The sequence below is a fragment of the Hylobates moloch genome, unplaced genomic scaffold (assembly GCF_009828535.3).
Source record: "Hylobates moloch isolate HMO894 unplaced genomic scaffold, HMol_V3 SCAFFOLD_19, whole genome shotgun sequence".
In the NCBI taxonomy this organism is placed as follows: Eukaryota; Metazoa; Chordata; class Mammalia; order Primates; family Hylobatidae; genus Hylobates; species Hylobates moloch.
The window spans coordinates 56,854,962-56,873,024 of NW_026652294.1; the positions used below are offsets into that span (position 1 = coordinate 56,854,962).

General features: G+C 37.4%; 1 protein-coding gene across 1 annotated transcript in view; it reads right to left on the reverse strand.

The window, feature by feature from the left end:
* The window catches only part of LOC116458390 (far upstream element-binding protein 2-like), a 92,224-nt gene that overhangs the window by 17,412 nt on the left and 56,749 nt on the right, over window positions 1-18,063 (reverse strand).

Consider the following 18,063-nt stretch of genomic DNA (forward strand, 5'->3'; position numbering starts at 1 on the left):
CTGAATTTTGAAAACTCCAAAATCTTACTAAGACTCTGCTGCTAGGCATTTGGAAATCTCAATATATGCCTAGTGCATAAAGGATGGGATCAGGTAATTGGGAAATGCTATGATTTGCAAAACATGGCCTTCATTGATAGGACAATCATCTAGAAACAAATAGTTGTGCATTTTTCAGTGCCCAAAAGGATCAAGAAGTAAAATGGTACTCAATCTAAGTTGGTGTTTGATAGCCACCGGAGACAGAGAAATTTCCCAAGTGATTAATGTACTTCCAAGTGGCCTGCTTGCTTTACATTAGGGCCTCTCCCAGTAGATAAAGAAGGTAGACTCCACTCACAGTAAAACGTATCTTGATGACTGGGATCCAGCCAAAGGCAAACCCAGACCCAACTGGGTAAACAGAATACAAAATAGGAAACTAAAGTACAGGTTCAATACTGAACCATAGAGCCAATAGGCCAGATGCTGGGCTAAGAAAGCATCCTGGTGGGATCATCCTGTATCTTGACCAAGGCTTCCAGAGAGAGTTGCCTGCAGGACCTCAGCATCTGCTGCCCTGTACCACTTCAAATTTCTGCTCTCCCTATTCTGGTGCAGCATTCCTTGACCACCCCAGTTATAATTCAAGCCAGCCTCAATCCAGCTTGGGTCACTACTCTGGAAGGGGTAAGTCATAAACTTTGACAGCGTCTACATGGGGCTAGTTCTGAAGGCTCATGAAATACGAGAGCTGTGGAGTCATGGCTTCTTTCACCTAGATTTTAAAAGATTTCTCAGACAGCCTTGGTGCTCAGACAGAGACTTGTCATGAGGCAGAGCCACTACAGAAAGTTCCACTAGGGCAATACCTCCTGGAGCCACGGAGGTCAGGTTGCTGTTGAGACTCCACAACCGTAGAGCTACCATCATGGAACACCAGCCTGGGAGGGCTGCAGACAGGAGAATCCAACATGCAAAAGCTGCTGTGTGGACTGTCCCCAGCATAGTCATAGGGGTGGGACTGCCCAAGGCCTTGGAAGCCCAACTCCTACCCCAGTGTGCACAAAGAAAGGACATTGAGTCAAAAAAGATGATTCTACTGCTTTAAGATTTAACATTGCTTACCCTGTTGGGTTTTTTACTTACCTGGGATCAGTTTCTCATTTCTTCTTGCCTACTTCTTCCTTTCGTAAAGAAATGGCTATCCTATGCCTATCTCACCATTATGTTTTTCAATTATATAGCTTATTTTTATTTCACAGGCTCACAGCAGTAGAGGAATTTGCCTCAGGATGAATTGTACCTTGAGTGTCACATATACCTGATTTAGACTCTGGACTTTTTCTGAGTTGATGCTGGAGTGCATTAAGACTTTGAGGTTATTGGGATGGAATAAACATATTTTGCATGTGAGAACATGAATTTTAAGGGCCAGGGGCTAAATGCTGTGGTTTGAATGTATCCCCCAAAAAGCATGTGCTGGAAAGTTAATTTCCAATGCAACGGTGCTGAGAAGTGGGTCCTAATGACAGGTGATTAGGCCATGAGGGCTCTGCCCTCATGAACAGATTTATGCTGTTATTTTGGGAGTGGGTTCATTATAAAAGGGTGAGTTTAGTCCCCTTCCCTTGCTCTGTCTCTCACCCTCTCTTGTCCTCTCACCTTCTGCCATGGGGTAACACAGCAAGAAGGCCCTTTCCAGATGCCAATCCCTTGCCATTGGACTTCCCAACCTTCAGAACTGTAAGAAATGTTTCTTTTTATTTAATATATTACCCAGTCTCTGGTCTGCTGTTATGGTGGCGCAAAACAAAGACAGTTATTAGTTTAGCAAAAAGTTATAACCATTGTGCATATATTTGTATATGCTGTGGGGCCTAAGGGAAAAGTGGTGGAAAGAGTACAGGTGTCATTTATAGATCAATTGTATTTAAATTTCTTCTAAAAATTATGACTTGTGACCTGGCACAACTTGCATACCTCTGTGAGCCTTAGGTTCTTTATCTATAAAATTATACACAAGATTGTAAGGATTAAATGATATAACATGCTAAAGCACCCAGAATAGCCTAGCACATAGTGGAAACTCAATAAATGATAAATGTTTACCAATTTAGCACCTGAGGGTAAAGTTTCTTTTTTACTTTCCAACTACTTAACCAGGAATGAAGACCTTTGTCCTTGTGGAGAAGAAAGTACTCTTTGTAGAGCTATAGCAAGCTCTGTGAAGTGAGCCTCCAACTCCAAAGGTTCCCTGAACCTCCCTAAAGCCAACTCACAATATCACATTAGTATTCATCCTGTTTGAAATTCACTGAGCTCCCTGAGCCTTTGGATCAAATTTAAAAATTTGATCCACAGTTTTTAGTCAAATTTGAACATTCTTCAGCTAATATGTGTGTACAGATATAGATACACACATATTGAAACACATTCTCTTTCTTCTTTGCTGAAACACTAATTATATACATTAGACTGGTACTATCCCACAGATCCCTGAAGCTTTGTTAGATTTTTTTCAAACTTTTTTCTCTCTCTGTTTAAGTTTGGATGTTTTTTATTAAGTAGTCTTCACACTCATTAATCCATTATTTCTATTGTATCTAATCCACTGATAATCTTATCAAATGATTTTTACATTTCAGATGTTCAATTGTTTTAGTTCTAGAATTTTCATTTGTTTTTGTTGTTCTTTTCAGTTTACAAATCTCTCCCAGAATTTCTTCCCTTTTCATCAACTGAAACCATATTTGAAATAATTGCCATGATTATCTTAAGGTTCTTTTGTGGAACAGCATTTTAGACCTATGTCTGTTAACCAATTTTATCATTTTCTGGACACACTTACTTGTTTCTTTACATTACCAATAGTTTTTAATGGCATTTGGGATATCACAGATAATGCATGGTAGAGATTCTGGATTATACTATATTTCTTTAAAGGGTGTATTGGAAAACTTTTTCTATAAAGGGATATATGATAAACATTTTAGGCTTTGTAGGCAACCTTTGGTTGTTGGTATTTCTTCCCTTTCCCTTCCTCTTCCTTTTCTTCTTCCCCAACTCTTCCTCTTTATTTTCTTCCTCCTCTTCTCTTTCCTCCTCTCCTTCCTTCCTCCTCCTCCTCCACCCTTTAAGAATGTAAAAATCTTCCTTATCTTGAGGGTCATACAAAAATAGGCCCTAGGTTTTAGTTTGCTAACTCTCACACTGAATAGAGGTAGTTTTATTCTAGCAGATAGCTAAATTATAGGCAGATATAGGCAGATTTTGAACTTGTGGGGTTTGGTTTTACAATTTGCTAAGTTAAGCCTGTTTTAGTTTTGCCTCAAGTTGAAGAGCAAATAATCCCTTAGTCCTGGAATGTGGTCTTTACTTTATATGTGTAACCTTTCTGGAATTTCAATGGAAAACTCACAGTGTCTTCTAAGCCCCTCTAATTTGGTTGAACTTGAACTCTAAACTGTTTCTCTGCAGTAGGTAGCAGCTGAAATATATGATCGGTTTTTCATCCTTTCAATGTTTTAGCTGTGGTTTTCCTCCCGGCTTCCTTAGAGTTGCCCCCATGCACAAGCAGTCAGCCAAGGATTTTAGGAGATATTATTATGCAACTTTTGAGGCTTCCCCTTCTGTGACTCCATCTTCCCCTTCTGTGATTCCATTTCCTGAAAAGGAAATTCCTAATTTGACTTCAATAAGAAGACAAGTTTTATTTTGTTTTAGTTCTATATTCTAAATATTGCGGGGACCAGAGAGGGCCTCTGGGGAAAAAGTATAAAACCCATGTGACTCTCTGATTTCAAGGATTAATTCACCACTAGTTTCTGTCTGCTTTTGATCACTCTTTAGTGCCTTTAAATTTTTGTTTTTAAAATACTTTGTACACAATTTATAATTGTTTTCTGAGAATGGGTTCGTCTGATACAAGATATTCTGTTATTGTCATACTGGAAGTCTCTGCAATCATAACATTTGAAATTCCATTACAATTTTACAAAGAAAGAATAAAAACTATATACTGAAAGAAGCAGGAATGATGATCAAGGGGTTTAGACAGAGTGTGATCTGGTTTGAACTGTGTTTTAGATTGATCTGTCTGGTGGAAGGGTGAATGATAATTTAAAAGAAAAGTGAGAATTCAATGCAGAGAGTCCAGTTAGGGGAATATTGCAATAATTCAGCTAAGTGATATCAAGGGCTAGGAGGTTGATCTAGATGACAAAATTTGTACTTGAGCAATATTTAGGAATTACAATTGGCTGAATCCAGAGATTGACTAGATGACGGGGTGAGGTCTAGCATGCTTCCCAGATTTTGTTTTGGTGCCTAGTAGCTAGGGCGAACCATCAAGGACACAGGGAACATAGGAAGATAAACAAGTTTAGGGGCAGAAAAGGTGAGCAATTTGCATTGTGTCACACATACACATCCAGGGTAGATCTATAAATAAGACAGATGCCAAACCCTTTACTCAGCGTAGATTTGCTTTGAATATTTTTAGAAAAAATGAAACAAAACTGTAAATAGTATTTCATAATAATATATTGATTACCAGGGCTTCACATTCATTATCATTTCCCCTAGTACTGTTGGGTTTCTAAAATATATTCCTGGCATATTAATCTGATCAGGACAGAATTCAACATTCATTTTTAATATTTTTGTTTCCTTCCATCCCCTGTAACATTCATTATATGACGAAGTAAGATTGGTCTGATAGGAATTGTTGGTATGGGACCATTTTTCAGTATCTTTCTCTTATCAATAATTTATATAGATACAGAACATATATTGCATATTTTTTAAAGCACCACATATAAACATTGACAACTCTCCTATGCCATGAATAGGTTAATATTCTATGTTCTTTTGGTAATTCTTAAGACAGAATCTAGCTATGTAAATCCATTAAGCTTTTTGTTTCAATTATTATATAAAATATATAAATTGTTCATACCTCTTAGAAAATATATGTCGCATAGAGTATATTCTTTTTCCTGTATAATTCAAACTACTTTGCACTCAAATTTTCTCAATCTGAACTTTTTCAAATTATGCTAAGGAATTTAATATTTATACACAGATCTTTTATAGAATGTTAAATATATAAACCTTGGATTTCTTCCTACATGTGGGGGTGGCTAACTAAACTCTGAATGAAGATGGTTATTTCACAAAAAATACTGTGAATTGAGCTTACAGCTAGAGGTGACTTAAAAAATTAAATGGCTTCTCAGCACTGAACAACTAGTTAATACTTACAAAATAATTGAACAAGAAAGACTCTGAATCATTTATTTTTTACTCTTTGATAAAAACAAAGCTCTGTGCTTACATTCCTGGGATCGTATTTGTTTTGTTTCGTTCTGAGACAGCATCTTGCTCTGTTTTCCAGGCTGGAGCACAGTTGCACCATCAAGGCTCACTGCAGTCTCAATCTCCCGGCTTAAGTGATCCTCCCACCTCAGCTTCCCAAGTAGCTGGGACTACAGGTGCATGCCGCTATGCCTGGCTAGCTTTATATTTTTTGTAGAGAGAGGGTTTCACCATGTTGCCCAGGCTGGTCTCAAACTCCTGGGCTCAAGTGATCTACCTACTTTGGCCTCCCAAAGTGCTGGGATTACAGGTGTGAGCCACCAGGCCCAGTCTGGATTATATTTTTGGTTTTCAGTAAATACCCTTACTTTCAGGCTATCATCTTAATTCACCTGTATCCATTGTCCAGCTTCCATTTTTCTCCTTCCCCTTTGCATTCAATCAATCTGTAGTAATTGACCCGTTAGAAATGTCCTGACTCCATCCAGTCCTCCCTCTGTCCTCAGCTACTATCCTATCCAAATCGCAACTACTTTTCATAGCCTCTTACCTGGTCTCCTTACATCCTAACTTGCCCCTAATTCATTGGTCACATTGTTGCCAGTGATGTCCTGTCTAAACTTAAAGTATAATAGTAATAAAATAAAATAAAAAGAAGAAGACCTTCAATGGCTATTTTCCTTAGGGAAAAAAAATGACAAATTCCTTAATATGGCTTGCAATTTTCACCCCAATATGACCTTGTGTTTCATACTCATCTCATACCCCTTCACCCTCTCCATTTGAATTCCAACCATTCTAAGTTTCTGTCAGTTCCATGTTGTTCCACCATGCTCCCATTTGCACTAGTAAATGGATGCTTTCGTGAGTGCTTCAAACCTCCTTCTACCTCTATTCCTTCTTTTCATGACTAATTCTTCCAACTCACTCATCCTTTGGGCACTTTTGAGGTAGCACTTCTTCCATAAGTCCTTTTCTTTTTTTCTTTTCTTTTTTTTTTTTTTTTGAGGCGGAGTCTCGCTCTGTCGCCCAGGCTGGAGTACAGTGGCGCGATCTCGGCTCACCGCAAGCTCCACCTCCCAGGTTCACGCCATTCTCCTGCCTCAGCCTCCCAAGTAGCTGGGACTACAGGCACCTGCCACCACGCCCGGCCAATTTTTTGTATTTTTAGTAGAGACAGAGTTTCACCATTCACAGGATGGTCTCGATCTCCTGACCTTGTGATCCGCCCGCCTTGGCCTCCCAAAGTGCTGAGATTACAGGTGTGAACCACTGCGCCAGGCCCAGAAGTCCTTTTCTTTACTTTTCCTTGATACTAGAATATCCTGAATTTCCTCTGTCATAATATACCCCAAACTTTGTCATAACTTCTCTAATTAGCTGACTGATTCCATACTGCAAGCCCCATGGAAGCAGAAACAGTGTCTTACCGTCTCTAGTTATCTAGCATTTAGTAGATTCTCAATAAATATTGTATGCAAATGTCCCCTCTTTTTTAAAATCTCTTGAAGACAAACCTTTTACTATTCTACCAGATTAAAAGACTTAGATTCAGAAATTAGATTCTTAGACTTAACTTGAATCCCATTTGTACTGATTTGAGCCTCATCTGAATCCCCCTTGTTTCAGTGGGAAAAGGGGAGCCTTCTGACATCCCACCATCATTATCTCTTTTAATTATATCTAAAGGGGCTGAAAAATTGGGGGAATGTCTGCCGAGTGAGAGTATGTAGACTATTTTTCCTCATTGGACAATTAATCAGCATCTTTCAAAAATGTCCATTGAGGATTATGACTTGGTTAAAATGCCAAGTCATGGTCGACTAGGCTGAGATCCATACATAGCAACTTGTGTCTGTAATGAAAAATCAGAAAGAATCCCACTTAAAATTCAACACTGAAAGCAACTTTGAAAACAGCAGCTGAATGAGAGCAGGGTTTATCATTCTGAAAGCCACAGTGGTATCCCAACACTTTCACTCATGGTGATTCAGGCAAGAAGCCTAGTGGATTTGACATTAGCCACATGAAAGTGTCATCACAGCTCTGCTTCTTGTGGTAGGGGTTAAAAAAAGAGCAATTCAAAACAGAAATAGAAATAACAAGAGCAATAGAAATATAGTTGATGAAGCCTGCATGGCTGAGATGGAAAACTTGCATTTGCAGCTACAAATTTAGAATGGTTGCAAAGTGCACAAAACTCTTCACTCTTAGATTATCCTGTTACCAGGAATTGACTAGACAGGTATAGAGCAGTGTGGGCTATAGAAAAAATAAACAACAAGGGTTAGAAATATAAAAATTCAGGACACAAGTGAAGGGCAAATCCAGACTAGTACTGACACAGATCCCTACTCTGGCCACAGCTGCTTAAGAACATCACCTACACATTTGAAAAAGAATTGATTGTTAATATCGGAGCACATAGCAGTTATATTTTTATAACTTCTTTTTAATTTGTTATATATTTGTATGCTTGAGAGACTCTTAAAACAACTCAAAGACTCTTATGAAAAGATTTCCAATGGTCTTGAAGAAAATTGGAAACTCCAGTAGGTCATCAATTTATTATGTTCATTGCATTTAGATATTCCTGAAACTTCCTGAGATTGATGAACTGTTTCAATTTTCTTTCAGATTTTGTATTTAAATTGATCATCTTTCAAGTATTTCACATAGATGGGTATGTTTAGTATCTGTACTCCAAACCAGTTGCCAATAAGACATGAAAATGAGGACAGATTTGAAAACTGGATATGGAAATAAAACTCTAAAGTGATAGTACCAGTTCCCATATTCCATCCCCACCCCAACCGCTGCCACAGTCTAATTCCCACATCATCTTTGTGATAGGTAGTGGTAAATGGAATCCAAGGTAAAAATTTAGGAAAACTTAAGCATATTTTTGTTTTATTCATAGCCCTCCCACTACTCACAAAAAGTGAAACCTCTAAATAATTAAGGCAATGTGTTGCATTTTTTCCTGCTGATGGACAACATTAATTCCTTATGGAAGAATAAAAAGTCTGAAGTATTTTAGGGGAAATTCTCCATAAGCTTTTTAAATAAGTTGTTTGTCACTGAAAGCTTACCTCTAAAACTTTGTTTCCTCTAATACACGGGCATAATACTGCTCTGTACAAGAAAATGCTAGCATATATATAAATATATATACACACACACATACATACACATACACAATACATATACATATACATATACATATACATATACATATACATATACATATACATATACATATGTAGTAGCTTGTTGAACATCCTTTAAGGCGGTGAAAAAGATGGCTATCTGCTTGGGAAAATAGACCATTTATGATGCATGATATATAGATATAGATATTGTGTAATATATTACATATTATATATGTCATATAATATAAATAATATATAGTATAAAATATATTATGTATAATTATATATTATATATCTATATATCTATTTATATTGACATATCTATATATCTATGTATATTATATCAATATAAACTTATATTGATATATATATAAATCTGTTGATATAAATACACATACATGTATACATATATTTAAACAGATTCTCAGGGTCCTAGTAATGGTGATGGCTGACAGACATCTTGAATAGACACAGTCATCCCTCTGAACCTATCTAGAGGTGACATCCAGCCTTACCTCCCTGAAGTACAAACAAGTGCCTTTCAGGGTTGGAGACTATTGCAGAAGGGAGTCCTGTGGCTAGAAATGAATGTGCTCTGTCAGCCTTTTACATGTAAGGAGTGCTTGGTCCTTGTTTTCAGCAGATTTCCCTCCATCATGGTGGCTGTCTGGATAGAGAATAGCTGAAAGCATGTGAATTAATGAAAGAGCAACTGCTGCCCTTGATATTCAAGTGAGCTTTTCTAAGATACGCTTCCTATCACTTAGTACTAACCCACTCAAAGTGGATTCAAAATATTTTCGCCACAATTGGTTGTTTTAGAGCTTTATTTTAGCTATCATATTTTATATAGCTTTCAGATCTGATTTTAGTAGTTCTCTTGAAGAAAGGTATACAATTTAGAGATCACATTAAAGGCAAGACTTTTACCTGGGTATTGGGAGGGGAAATGTATCCAAAGAAACAAGAAGGGGATAAATATTTATGCTTCATTTACTGATGTCTAATCATGTGTCTGTGGAGCAGAAACCTGAGATTCCTGATGTTTGGCTTGTGAGCTTTGGGTTCCCCAGTGGAAATCTCATACAGCAATTTTTTAAAAAAGGTGTGGATCAGAGATCCCTTATGAAAAGTTGATAAATATAATAAACCCTCTCCCCAGAAAAAAAGGGGATCCCCTAAAATTCACTGGTGGGCCCTAAATTAGAAATCTATTCTATCATATGTGAAGGAAATAAAATGATATAGTTAAATCCTGGTAGCATAGTTATTCTTTCTTGTCCAAGCACTATAATCTAGGTTGAGCTTCTGCAAATATGAACTTCTATATTAATCTATCTGGCCTGCTATAACAAAATACCCTATACTGGGTGGCTTAAATAACAGAAATGTATTTTCTCACAGTTTTGGAGGCTGGTAGTTCAAGATCAGGGTGCCAGTATACCCTGGTGAAGAAATTCCTCCTGGCTTGTGGAAGGTGCCTTCTTGCTATGTCCTCACAGAGGGGAAGATCAGAGAACTACAGCATCGCAGAAAAGGCAAGTAAGGGCAAGCAGCCATTTGTAAAACTTGTTGATGTGATTTTTTTTGCCTCTTGTAGAAATACATTGAGAAAACCTACTTCTTTAAATCCAAACTTTGACACAGTTTATAAACAAAAGCCAAGAACTACCTGTGATTAGTAATAAGGTCCTTGAATTGAAGAGGATGACCTAGCACAGATTAGACTGTGTAGACAGGAAAACACTAGGTTATGCAAGAGAGGGAACAGATGAGTCTAGAACTATTTTCTTGGCCTCAGTGATCAAGATTTACAAGCTCTTTCTTAGGGAGGCATGTGTAGACATATCTTTTAGAGTTAACTGAGTAAAAGAATAAATGATAAACCATTTTTGGGTTTTATTTTATTTTTTATTTTTGAGATGGAGTCTGTCTGTCACCCAAGCTGGAGTGTAGTGGCGCAATGTTGGCTCACTGCAACCTCCGCTTTCCAGGTTCAAGCGATTCTCCTGCCTCAGCCTCCCAAATAGCTGGGATTACAGACGTGTACCACCATGCCCGGCTAATTTTTGTATTTTTAGTAGAGACAGGGTTTCACCATATTGGCCAGCTGGTCTCAAATTCCTGACCTCAAGTGATCTGCCTGCCTTGGCCTCCCAAAGTGCTGGGATTATAGGCATGAGCCACTGCACCTGGCCTTGGATTTTATTTATAATGTAAATGTTTTCTCATTTTTTAAACCGCTCTCATTTTTTTTTTGTTGCCATCAAAAAGTTTTTAAGTTAATAAACAATTTTAGTACTCACATAAGTGTGCTGAGGTTAGGTAGACCAGAATAGAATATGAGAATTATGACTCAGGTTTCTTGAGTAGGTAAAAATTTGTTAGGAGTACCTCCAATAAATATCTGTCTTTAAAAGTCTCATTTATTTCTGAGCTATAGGTTGCATTTAGACGACTGGGACTCCAATTCTGGGCTCTCTCTCTCCCTCTCTTAACTGCCCAGTGCCTAATTCTCCATAGCACAGGAACACTCATATATTTCTGGGACAAAGGCAAATACACACAGGCTCCTCAGGTTAACACTGGAATGAGTTCTCCTGACAGGAAAAAGGAAGCCAACATGTTTTAGCAATCGCTTTTCCATAATAAACTGTAGTGCTTTTGCAGAAGGTGGGTCCTGACACAAGGCTTTTTGAGGATTAAGTAGATTTTAGTCATCAAGCTTGATTCCAGCTAGGGCTTTGATGTATTTTCTTTATGTCAGATACTGTATTTTTTTTTTAAGAAGTATGATTTCTCTAGGGCAGATGTTTGATGGAAGTTTATGGGCAAATTAGATCATCACTGAACTGATTTATTCTCTTGGTGTGTAACATTTAAATATTGATTGTGACAGTCTCTGCCTTCAAAGAACTTATAGGCTAGTTGGTGAGACACACAGCAAATTACAATATAATGTTGAAAATGCTATCAGTGCAGTGGGAACCTATAGCAAGGGGTGCCTCAGTAAGGTACTTGGGGGTAGGGGATAGGAAGACTGCAGCTTGGGCAGCATCTGTGTTGTCCTGGTAAAGGGAAAGTTATTAGTAGGATGAAGGACCTTAAGAGTGAAGCTAACACAGCCTTGGCGCTGAGGTGAAGGGTGCACACAACTAATACCTAATGATATATGATGAGAGGCACAGTGAGAAGTGTGGATCAGATTAGATACCCAGAAAATAGTGGAGAAATTGTTGAAAGATTACTGTTGATCCCAGTGCTCTTCAGTATAGCTTCAATGCACTTTCAAGGAGGTAAGTGTGCACATCAACTTCCTTCATTTTCCTGCACAGAGACTTTCATCTGAGTGGGCCAAAGTTAGACTCAACCATTCAGGGCCTGAGATTCATTTCTTAAGACCCGTGCTGTTCAAGAGAAATATAATACAATGCATGCCATGTAAGCTACATATGCATTTTTTTACCAGTCAACATTAGAAAAATAAAAAGAAACAGGTGAAATTAATTTTACTAATATACTTCAACTCAATAGATCAAAATATTTCAACAAGTAATTAACATAAAAATTGAGATGTTTTGATTTTTGATACTGATATATTTTATATATATGTAGATATATATAGATATTTATACTGTCTCCTAAATCCAGTGCGAAGTTTTACACTCACAGCACATCTCAATTCAGATTATTCACACTTCAGATACACAATAGCAACACGTGGCTGGGGGCTACTGACAAATTAAAGCTACCCAGACCACTCCCCGCACAAGAGTATAACTGTGTTTTGGTTCATCTCTTCACCAGTTAAGGATGCCAAGTCCTATGATGTCCTAGAAATCATTCTGTTACTCAGGCATTTACTCATTCATTCATGCCCTTGTTCTTTGAACAAACATTTATTGAGCACCTCCTATATGTGAAATACTTCACTGTGAGAAGGGGAACATTGACCATAAAAATGAATAATACTGTCTAGTATCAGAAAGAGAGGCAGAAACAAATATTCACAAGATGTTATGACAACAGTAGTAATTGGAGCAGTGATTGTCCATGGAATGAGGAAGTGGATATGCCAGAGTTTATGCTGGGGTGGGGGTGGGGAAGGGGAGTTGTGGCTGTTTCAAATTAAACTCATACCCTGGAAATTTCAACCTCACAAGAGAGAACCATTGTTGCCTCACCCATAGGAAGCCCCTTCTCACATAAAACCCCACTGAGACAGCATTACTGATAGGATCATGCCAAATCCTAGGGGTGCTAATGTGCAAAGAAGGTTGCAGGACATTGAATTAAGAGGATATACAAATTTCTATGGGACACTGGGGGGATCCTGAAGGACTTCATTGAAAAGATGGTATTTTTGTTGCATTTTGAAGGATAAGTTTATCAATTTAAAGAAGAGCATTCTAGGAAAAGGATACAAAGAATACAATGTGCAAAGGCAAGGAAGTGGGGAAGGAGGAAATGTATTATGTTTAGTAAACAATAAAGATTCATATAACTGCAGCGTAGGGTGGTGTGTGTGTGTGTGTATGTGTGTAAACTGGGTTAGACATGTTTGATAATATAGTTTGGGACTATATTTTGATGAGTAATGTGTACTCCATAAAATAGTTCTCACCCTGTGTTTTAGGGAATTAACATTATTTCTCCCCACAATCAATACTTTCTTCATAGTCAAATTCAAATTTCAGGAAAATCCTTGATTAGAATTACATCTCTCTGGCTTCTCTTCTACCCCTATCTCTTTTTTTCTAGACAACTGAATTTTCAGACATTAATATGAACCAGTGACTGAAAAAAATTTCCTCTGTCAAGTAATTTATCTTCTTACTGAATGAATAATCAAATTCAATTGGATTAAACAAGCTGTAATACCACTGTCAAAAGCCATTAGCAATATAAGAGCCTCAAGCCATAAAGAACTCTTTTTGTATATCTTAGAGTTTTCTTCATGAAAGAAAAAACTCAAACTAAAGGAAATAATGTGTTTCATTACAAGCTCTGAGTCCTTTAGGGTCTCCTCATCAGCTCTGTGGTTTATTTTTTTATTCCTTTTCTTTTTCTCGAGATTAAGAGTAGTGCTGTCTACTTGATTATCTCAAAAGTACAACGTTTTCTTGGCAGGATTAAAAACCTGGATGTATCAAAGCTTGCACATTATCCAAATTTTGAAATAAAAAACAATGAGGGGACATAATGAAAACCAAGGAGGAGGGGTGCGGAACTTGATACCCCCTTCTTCCTTTTGAGAGATCATCTTATCCACTTCCTGGAGCTATTGTACTTTCCCTGAAAGAATGACACCTTACATTTCCTAAATTTGTATCTCGGCCAATTTCCTGCAGATATACAGGTAGAGAGGTTGGCTACTGTAATTGACAAGATGTCAGTGACTCATGAGACTGTCAGGAATACAAAACATTGGCAAAACTACATAAAAACTGTAAATGAGCCGTAAATGGACCTACACTTAAACAATCCTAGTGCCACTTTCAACTGATCATTTTTCTTTAAAAAATACTATTGCAGACTAAAGTGATGCATGATGTGTTGTATTTAATAACTTTACTAAAATCCCAAGAAAACAGAGGTTACTTACGCCTGCCTGATGCATTTTCCAATATACATACCATCACTGCTACAATGGTCAATCAAGCCAGATAGACAAAATGAAATATAAACCCTGATATGGCTTGGCTCTATATCCCCACCCAAATCTCATGTCGAATTGTAATTCCCAATGTTTGGGGAGGGACCTGGTGGAAGGTGATTGGATCATGGGGATTGATTTCCTCCTCGCTGTTACCGTGATAGCGAGTGAGTTCTCATAAGACCTGTTTGTTTAAAAGTGTGTAGCACTTCCCCTTTCATGCTCTCTCTCCTACTCCTCCATGTAGTACATACTTGCTTCCCCTTCACCCTTCTGCCATGATTGTAGGTTTCCTGAGGCCTCCCAGCCATGCTGCCTGTACAACCTGCAGAACTGTGAGTCAATTAAACCTCTTTTCTTCATAAATTACCCAGTATCATGTAGTTCTTTATAGCAGTGTGAGAATGGACTAATACAAACCTATACCACATTTTCCCTTCTCTTTTGAACCTGATTATCTCAGTCACATGATGATCCTGGGTTGAAGTAAATGAAAATAGAAAAAAATATATGAGAGTTTTACTGCTTCCTAAGACTTCATTTCAAAAAGTGCTAGAGGGCAATATTAAAAATAACAAGGGTGTATCAATCAGGCACCCTTGCTCTCCAGTGCCTCTGAAAGATTTTCTCTCTTGTGAAGTTTAGGCATAAGGATGTGAACTCTAGCCTTAACTGAATCCTCTTGTATTAGAGATTTGGCTAAATCCCTCAAGTTTAATCTTGACCTTTGTTTAGAAAATAAATGGTGGGTCTCCAATGACAATCTCTGAGAGCTCAGTTTACAAGGAGCTCTGTCAAGGATCCTTAAACACTACACATGTATTTCTTGTGAGAAAATGCTTTAACGTATTGAAGCACAGGCGACATAAGTTGCTGATAGGCCTTCTCCTTCCAAACTGTGTCATGGCAACAACCCTAGATAGGAATCTTGCTTAAACAGCTCTGTTTATCTTCCCTGCCTTGCTCAGCACTGGAATCTTGAGCATAATGGTCAGTTAGAATTTTTCTGACTTGGCTTCTCATCTTTGATGCCTAAAGGGACCTCTTATACTCTAGACTTTATGAACAATACAAGAGTTTTAGTTGAAATAATTGAAACCGGACATTGGGATGGAAACTGTATAGAAGTTATAGTACCTTAAGCATAATTATTTATAAACTCTAAATAAAATGATTGTAGGTTTCTGTCAAAATTTATAATCCTTCATTTCCAACAGTCAGCCAAGTGTGTGTCCATTTTGGTTTCATTTGGGTTTCTTTTCCTTTGTTATCTATATCCCACTTATCTCTATAATTCTTGCTGTCCCAAACTGACCTTCATTAAGATGGTCATTTCTTTTTATACCTGTTTGTTAGTAACAAAAAAAAAAAAACACTTGGTCATTGAATTATATTACTTAGATCTTGAAGTGTATTGAAGGAAGGTGGTTGTCCCTCACACTGTTGGCCTCAAGACCCTTCCAGAATGATTTGCCTTTCTGTTTCTCTGGATCTACTGTTTTTTGCCACTCTTGGGCATCATCTGACTGCTATCTTTCATTCAGTCTGTTCTGTCTACAATGTCCGTAATAGTAGAACTGGGGGAATTGTTAATTCTGTTTCCTTTGGAAGGAAGAAAAACTTCCAGACTGAGTTTGAATTGAAAAGTGGATCTTGTACTTGGTAGAGAAATGGATGCCAAGATGGCTTGTATGTAAATACTATCAAATTTCTTCCTGCACTGCTGGGGATGTTCAGGGCTATTATTTTTTAAAAAATCATAAGTGACATGTGCAGCGTCACAAAGCATTTTAAAGAACATCCAGACATACTCCCCAGAAGCTCTTAAAATGTAAAAAAGAATTTAATAGACATATTCTGATACTTTAAGAAGAAATGCATGGAGCATGAAATCAAGCAAACTTCAATAATCAATCAACACAAATACATTTGTTGAACACCTGTATCATACTTCCATTGACTTGCCTATATCCTATTAGCAATGATGGATTATGTACAAAGAATTATTTTTGCTGTTTGTTATATCATCATTTGTCATATAAGGTGAGTTTCGTGCTCTTACAACACAGTTTAAAAATGCTTACTGTTCAGGTTCTGTCAGATAAATATGGCACAATAAAGAAAAAACATTTTGAATACTGATAGCATAGCATATATGTTAAAGATAAATTAGAAGCAAGTGTGTGTGAGTGTATACCTGTTGATCAAGGAGGACTTGATGTTTCCCTCAGCTTGACTAAACTTCACAGGCTTCTTCCAGACTCTGAGCCCCTGACCTCTTTTTTTTCCTAGAGCATTTACAAAAGAAAAAATTGTAATTGTAAATCCTTTCTCTGCCCCTTTGAGATGCAAATATTTTTAAAAGCGTCTTGCCTGTTGTACTACTCAGGGAAGTCTTTCTCAAGGAGCTGGGAGCCAACCCTTTGAAATGTAATCATCATGAAAGATAGCACCCCTGTCTACCAGTCTCTAAGGGAGGTTAGGAGCCTAACTTCAATGGGTGCTAATTAGCAAGCAGAGATGACCTAATCACAGAGAAAAGTATTTTGCAAACTCAGTGTGCTTCACACACCCCAGTGATCAACCTGCCTCCATCCTCCAGTGTTCTCTAGTTCCCTTCCACTAGCTCATACCAGTCCCTAAAGTTCCTCCCACCCCTTGTTATAGTGGAGTTGAGCAGGCTGATTTCTGGCCTCTCTCTCCTGTTGTAATTGCCTTGAATAAAGTTTGTCTTTGCTGTTTAACTTTGTCGGATGCAATTTTTGCTTTCACAATATGTATGTATACTCACCTTCATATAGCTAACATACAGCTACTGATTGAAAGCCACTCGGAAAAAACAAAAAAAAATTAATGCCTCATAATATTATTGTCTCTAAAGGGTTCAGGTTTATGTATGCATTCTGGGGTACATATTGTATGAGAACATATGCCACTACTTTGTTTTTAATTCTTGTGCTGCCTTTCTATCTCACTTGTCTATTTTCCCACAGCATTTATCATTACCAACATACTATGTATTTAACTTATTTATTTGTTATTTCCTACCTTCTCTGCCTAGAATGAAGCTCCATGGGAGCAGGGATTTTTATGTGTTTTGTCCACTGCGGTATCTTCAGTGCCTAGCTCATGGAGTTGCTCAGTAACTATCAGTTGAATAAATGAATGAGTTAGCTATTAATAATTTTGTTATTGTTAGTATTAGCTTCTGTTTTGTCTAGGAATTCTAAAAGCTAACCCAGGATTGAGCCAGAAGGCTGCAGACTGCTTCAGAGTGTGCTCTTTTCAGGGTTATTTTATACAGTCACACTCTGGTATGTTGTCATCAGCCTACACTGAGGGAAAAATGCATGTCTTGCTAGAATATTATTGAGGACTTTATTCATTATTTTTTGTGATGTCCTCTCTGTGCAGACCAATAGTGAAATTTCTCTCTGCTGTCAGTTTCAGAATTTTTCAGGCCATTGGTTCATTTTCGATTTGTGGATACTAGAACTCCAGTAGCTGATGGTGTCTTCTTCCTTGTGTCAGCTGCCAGAAAGCATAGAACAAAATGTGTGTTCTATCACTAGCAAGGATGGCATTTATGCTATGCACTGATCTTGTCCTTACCTGTTTGCTTTGCAACTTTTCTTTTCCCTTTGCCTTACTTTAGTTAATTATCTTAAATTCGTGTTGTATTAGTCTCGTGTCTTCAAAAGTCCTTTTTTTGAGATGTAAAAGTTGATCTAAATTTTAGTAACATTAAAGTTAGTAAGCTTTTTATTAACAAAATTACTCTTATGGTGATAATAATAACAATTTACTATTTAGAAATGCTTTCCTAGATATAATGTATTCAGTTCTTACACAAGTAATGAGAGACAGGCAGCTTAGGAATTGTATTTTCATATTGTAGCTGGGGAAACTGAGGCATAGAATGATCATGTGATTTATCCAAATTTAAATGGTTAACTA